The 6,574-nt window shown below is 30.0% G+C and overlaps 1 long non-coding RNA gene across 1 annotated transcript; it reads left to right on the top strand.

The window, feature by feature from the left end:
- Positions 1–1,063: 1,063 nt before the first annotated feature.
- Positions 1,064–5,405, top strand: LOC112211003 (uncharacterized). The gene is made up of 3 exons (XR_002945402.1): positions 1,064–1,228; positions 1,822–1,941; positions 5,276–5,405. It is a non-coding gene; the product is annotated as an uncharacterized lncRNA (long non-coding RNA).
- The last annotated feature ends 1,169 nt before the right edge of the window (positions 5,406–6,574 follow it).

Here is a 6,574-nt window from a genome sequence, read left to right as displayed (position 1 = left end):
CACCCGGACCATATTCCTTTCATCTTTACACACGGTCAATCAATAATCTTCCAGTAAAAAAAAAATTAAGAGAATAGGATAAATAAGTGTTAGTAGCTAGTTGGGGCATTCTTTTTTAATCACTATCATTCAATGCCTGGGGATAAAAAATATTAGCAATTTAAATATAAAAGAAAATGTTTATGAACAGATGGAAAAAATCTTCATTTTTATATTATGCACCTATGTGATGATATGCAATACATTTAAAAATATCGTCAAAAACATAATTTTCTTGAGGAAAATTGCAGGGCCAGCCTCCTCTTCCCTTCAATATTATGAAGAGATGGCAGTAAAAACTGTTGATACTAAGAGTGATGAAACTCTTAACCCTTGGTCATAAATTCTCAATATAAACACGGTCATAATATAACAGTTCATAAAAATCACTAGGTAATGCAAGGATAAATAGAAGTACATGAACCTAGGGTAAAGAGCTTTTTATAGTCTCTTTAGGTAGAGAAACTACCATGGACCCATTTATTGAGTGATAACCTGGTCTGATGTCATCAGTTATTTTTCTTCACTTTATATTTAGGCACATCACACAGTATCGATGTAATAATCAATCAATTAATCCAATTACATTCACTAAATGTACAAAAATGAAATTAAGCCATTTTACCCAAAATTACTTGATTTTTCAGGTTACCTGAGAATTACCCTCAAAGGCAAAAAATGATCCAAAATTCCATAATAACACATAATATTATTGCATCAATAAGAAATTTGAACTATGGAAATATAAAAGGAAAACAAAAATTATCCTCACTTATATGAGATTCACAATTACATCAAGGTGTTGCTTAAGTGCTTTTGACTTGTAATTATGAGAATTTATTTCACTAGTTCCCCTCATTAGTAATTTATTTTATCTGACCATTATTCACAAATGGATATTTAAATGTTCCATGCTATTGATCAGCCATTTTAGTAATTTATACTTTACATTTTTATTTTTTCTGTATTATCCTTTTACTTGAACTGTGATATTATGTTTTTTTATTATTTGAAGAATAACCTGCTGAAGTTCAAAAATCTCATATTTGTAACACCATCATCAGATCAGAGTTGTAAAGATGATTTGGTTAATTTAGTAAAAGAAAAAATTTATCCAGAAATTCAAGCATTTAATACTACATTTTTTTCACGAATGAAGTGGTTATCTTATGACATCAAAAATGATCAGGTAACAAATATACATCTCATTTTTAAGTGAATATTTTTATTTTAATAATTTTTCATAGCAAAAGTTGAGAATTTTAAAAGTAGCTAATTATAAAACTTTATGAATACTGAAATTAAATAAAATTAGTTAAGCCATATACACGTTACTGTAGTTATATAACTGATAAAATGCATTTTTTTTCAACATTCCATGTTTCATCATTTTTAATTTATTTAAAGTAGCAAATTTTATGGTTACTCTATTTTTTTTTCTTCATCATTTAAAAATAAGTAATTTGTACTATATCATTAGTGTTGCTTGATTTCCTTGGAAAGAATCTAACTGAAACTAAGTATATTTGTATTATCTATAGATGGTTGACAATATTTTAAATCAAGGAGATGATGTGGGTGGTAGTTAGAAAAACAATTAAAAAATAGTGGTAGCTATATTAGATATATTTCGACCCACATTGTAGTTTTTCAGTAGGGCTGTTTTATAAAACTGGAAATTAAAATGATATTTTATCTACCACCCAGACCATCTCTATCTTAAGTATATTTTTACTAATATTAAATTAGTATTATTTTTTTTTTATATATGTATATTTTCAGAAAACAACTCAGAACTTGGCAGATGGTTTGAAATATTTAAAATGTGTAATAAAAAAAACTAGCATCGATTTAAAATTCCATATTCTTGACATATATTCTTTACAAAGTGATATTACAAAAGTAGGTATTTTCATATTTTAAAATTACTTTAAGTAAATTTAATTTAAGATGAATTAAATGAATTAAAAACATTGTTTGCCTAGAAATACTGAATTATACGTAAGATCAATTTTTAGATACGGAAGGGGGGTAGCCGTGGTACCTGGATGAATAAGAATTAGTGTTTTTGTTCAGAAAAAAAATATCATTTTTAATTATTAACTGCTGCTTAGAAGAATTTTGAGATATGGAAAGTGGATAAAGGAATTAAATTGATTGCTATTAAATGTAAAGCCTCCCCGCCCCTTCCTCCTAATGCGACGAAGGGCCCCCATCCATGATTTTCCTCTGGCTTAAGTACATGTTGCTATGCCGCTGGCCTATTCCCCTTAGAACAATGACAATGTAGATATATGGGTAGTGGAGAGCATTTCTGACAAATGCTATTGAATACAAAACTATTGTGTACCCCATTCACAAAAAAGGGATCCTCTTAACTGTGAGAACAACAAATGAATATATTAGCATTCCCTTTACCATATTCATTAAAAATATTTTTCAACATTCTATTCCATAAATTTGTTCAGTTGTACAAAGTTTGGATAAACAAGAGTATCTTTCAGGATACCAAACTGCTTCTGTTGCAAATAAATGTCCTCTCAGTGCTCATGTATGGATTCGAAACTTGGGTCACTAAAAAACTGTAGAAAACCTTCTAGTATTTGTTAATAGATGCTTGAGAAGAATACTTGGCATCTACAGGGCTGATATCATTTCCAAAAAATAATTGAGGCAGAAGACGAACAAGCCAATAGAGGAACAAATCAAGAAAAGAAAATGGAAGTGATTATGATAATTGGTGATAAATCAAGGAAGCATGTGCTGTGGAATGATTTTCTAATATCTTTATGTTCAACATTAGCAAATAGTTTAGGAGCATTGGATTCACAACCAGATTCTTCATCATTTAATGTTAGTTGTTGATCAGATGTCACTTTTTCTTTGAAGTGTTCATCACTCTCTTCTGTGCTTCCTTCCTGGGAAAGGATGACTTTCTTTTTCTTTTCAAATTCTTTTGTTTCTTCAGGTCCTTCCTCCACCAGATACTTATTATCTATGGCAAATTCTTTAACCAAAGATGCTCTATGATGTTTTCTTGGTTGAGGATATTATGTATTCAAGGGTCCATTTCTCTTGTGTCATCTATTATTTTCTTTGTTAAATCAGCATTCCTTTTTAAGGTGACCTGTTTTTTTTTTTTTTACAAATAAAGCAGGCTTTTAGATAAAAGTTTGACCTTTTGCGATATGTCTTTAATGCTAGTTCATTCCTATGAAGGTTATTCCTTCTTTTAAATGACAAAATCATTTGCCTTACTTCGCTGAATTTAATGATCCTATTAACCAAAATAGCTATGACAAGAGGATGATAATAGGGCCTTCGATGATATATCTTACTAATTCTCTGTCTGTTAGGGATTTACCCAGATGAGCGATCTCCTGAACTAAACATTGAAACCTCATAAGATATTCATCCAATGTTTCACCTCTGTTTTTCCTGATTTTAGCAAGGTCAAACATTAAATCAATTACCTTCCCCTTTGGAACGCCCTCAAACCTTTCTCTTAATTTTTCCCAAACCCTTTTCGTACTTTTTTCACCTCTAATCAATGGCAATATATCGTCACTGACTGTTAAAATAATAATAGAGAGTACCTTTTTGTTTTGTTTTTTCCAAGCTGTGTTTTCTTCAGTTGGCGGATCTTTTTCTATAATTTCTTTGTATAAGTCCTTCGCTTCCAAATATGCCTCAATTTTCATAAACCAGATCCCGTAATTTTCTGCAGCGAGCCTTTCAATGTTGAATAATGTAACGTCCATGTCCTTTGTGTTTTGATTTCGGCGGTTAGTCCTAAACAAAATCACAAAGCTTACATATCCATCAATATACATAAATTCCTCTCGTCACTTAACTCTTTTACGCACCTAATCACACTCTGCTACCAAATTGTTGTGGAATTTAGGGAGGGTTTTATAAACAAAGAAAACGAGAGTGTGTTCTTTCTTATAGACACCACGACAGACTGTTCTAGCCCCAAGGGACACAAATTTTTCGACATAGTCCCCTTGCTTTTCAAGGCACTTGGTCCATCATTGAACAAGCTTTAGGATGTCCTCATAAACGAAGGTTTTTGGTTGAGCTGGGTGCCAGGAATGCACTGTTTCTTTCATTGCTTCGTCCAAGGTAAATCGATGGCCCCTTAGTGCCTCTTTGAGTGTACCAAACAAGTGATAGCCAGAAGGGGCAAGATCAGGACTATATGGAGGATACTGCCACAAATGAAGAAAACATTCGAGCGTTTACGTGAAATCCTGTCAAATCAGATGAAGCTCCAGAAACTCAATTTTGAAGTACTGGGTCATATTGTAATAATCAAAAATTTATTTAAATTCTAGTTAGAAAAAAAACTAACCAATTACATCATCTTCCTTTGATGATTGATGAGTCTTGATGTCTTCTTTTCCCAAAATGCTATGACCAACTGTATGACAATGGCTTTCAGCCGACGGACGTCCTCTCACCAGGCAATCCAAACCAAGAGTGTCCGTTTCCTCTCTTCTATCTTTCAACGTTCACTGGTTAGTGCAAGAATAATTGATTGTAGTACAATGGTTTTGAGTTTTTTCTTATGATTTCCTTTATGATTAATTTTCTACAATGCTTATTCTTAACTTCTATTTTTTCTTAAATTTACTGTAACTACAATTATGATGTTATATTCAACGGACTTTTTGAAGGATTCGTGCCAAATACGTTTTAAATGATGCCTTTTGTGACCTCATATTTTACTGATGAAAATTGGTTGGCTTGCTTTTTGGTTTAATACAACAAATAACCAATACTGAAATGATACTTAACATACAACATACTAAAAATCATTTATATATAAAAATAACTATTTACTCACAAAAAAGAACATTACAATATTGTCCCGATCTTGACCCTTCTGACTATCACTTGTTTGGTCCACTTGAAGAGGCATTCAATTTACCTCGGAGGAAGCAATGAAAGAAGTGGTGCATTCCTGGCTCGCAGCTCAACCAAAAACCTTTCTTTATGAGCGCATCATGAAGCTTGTTACAACGATGGACCAAGTGCCTTGAAAAGCAAGGGGATTATGTCGAAAAATGATGTACTTCTAAGTTCCCTATTTGATTACATAAAATTTTATAACTATATTGCGGATAATAATTGACTTACCCTCGTATATAATTTGGGATTTTTTTATTTTTAGCTTTCTTTTAAGTACAGGTGTGGAAGTACTATTTTTTCATTCATAATACTGTTTTTATAGTGCAATAAATCCATTGAGATAATCAAAATAATTGAATCAGAGCTTACTGAACTTTTGGAAAGGAATTAATCTGCTACTCAATGAAGATGCTGATCCTCTAGTGGTACCTTCTATAATAGGCAGTTTTGGTTAAAATATAGTTGCTATGCTAGGAGTTATATTTTGAGTTCTTTATTATTTCAATTTCTCTATTTTATTTAAATTTTTTCTTTATTATTTCTTAATATTTCTTTTTCTACACTTATATTAATTATCTAATCTATGAATACTGATATATTTTTTATTTTATTTTCAACTGTAAATTATTTGATTTGTATAGAAATGAATATTTTAGTTAGTGAACTGTGAAGATTTATTCTATAATATTTTTTATGTGTCTTATTAAATATTCTATTAATAAAAACTTGTTTCTTTTAAATAATATCTAATATATCCTTATAGCTTTACCAGCAAGATTATTGTAATTGTATAAGTTTACACCTTAACTCAAGCATATAAATGAAAATGATTGCAATGAGAAATTATTTTATTGAAGTATAGACTGAATTTTAATGATTCGATTATTCTATACTCCCTCATAAACTGTATTGTGAAATATAAATTAATACCTTACAAATGGAATTATTAATGTATCATCAAAAACAATATTAATAACTGATTTCAAGACGTTTTAAATTTAATGTAATGGATTTCAAATTCCAATGTATCCATTACAGGGATTAACTAAAAAAAGGTTTACAAATTTTATCTAAAATCCAGAGATAACAATAGAATTCAATTTTTGCTTGTCAAAACAATGAAATGACTAAATGAAATAATATTGGAAAACAACGATCCAAAGATTTAAAAATAATTTAATCTTCTTAAAACAAATTTGACACAGTTGCAAACTATTTCATAAAAATTCGTGTTATATTTTAGAAGTAAATTTGATTTAATATTTGGGTAAGAATAATCGCGATGAAAGCTGTGAGAATGATGCGAAAACAGCTGGGAAGCCACAAACTATTGATTCTTCACTTAGCTAATTAACACATTAATTAAGATTTTTTTTTACAATTTTTGTACTAACAAAATTTTTAATTTATCTCAACTTAAATTTTTATTCTCCAAATAATAATAAATTATGGAAGGCTAGGCTAAATTTATTAAAACATGTGTAACAGTAGTCTTCAAATTTTCTATGAATTGTAGTTCTTTCATACTTCGTTCTTAGTCCTCTAAAAGGTTATTAATAATAACAAAAAATGTGCAAGGCTTCAATATCTTTCATATTAAAGTAAAGTTTTTTACACAGAA

This window comes from Halyomorpha halys, unplaced genomic scaffold (assembly GCF_000696795.3).
Source record: "Halyomorpha halys isolate HHAL.00 unplaced genomic scaffold, Hhal_1.1 Scaffold1386.1, whole genome shotgun sequence".
Classification (NCBI taxonomy): domain Eukaryota; kingdom Metazoa; phylum Arthropoda; class Insecta; order Hemiptera; family Pentatomidae; genus Halyomorpha; species Halyomorpha halys.
This window is presented reverse-complemented; position numbering and strand designations above follow the sequence as displayed.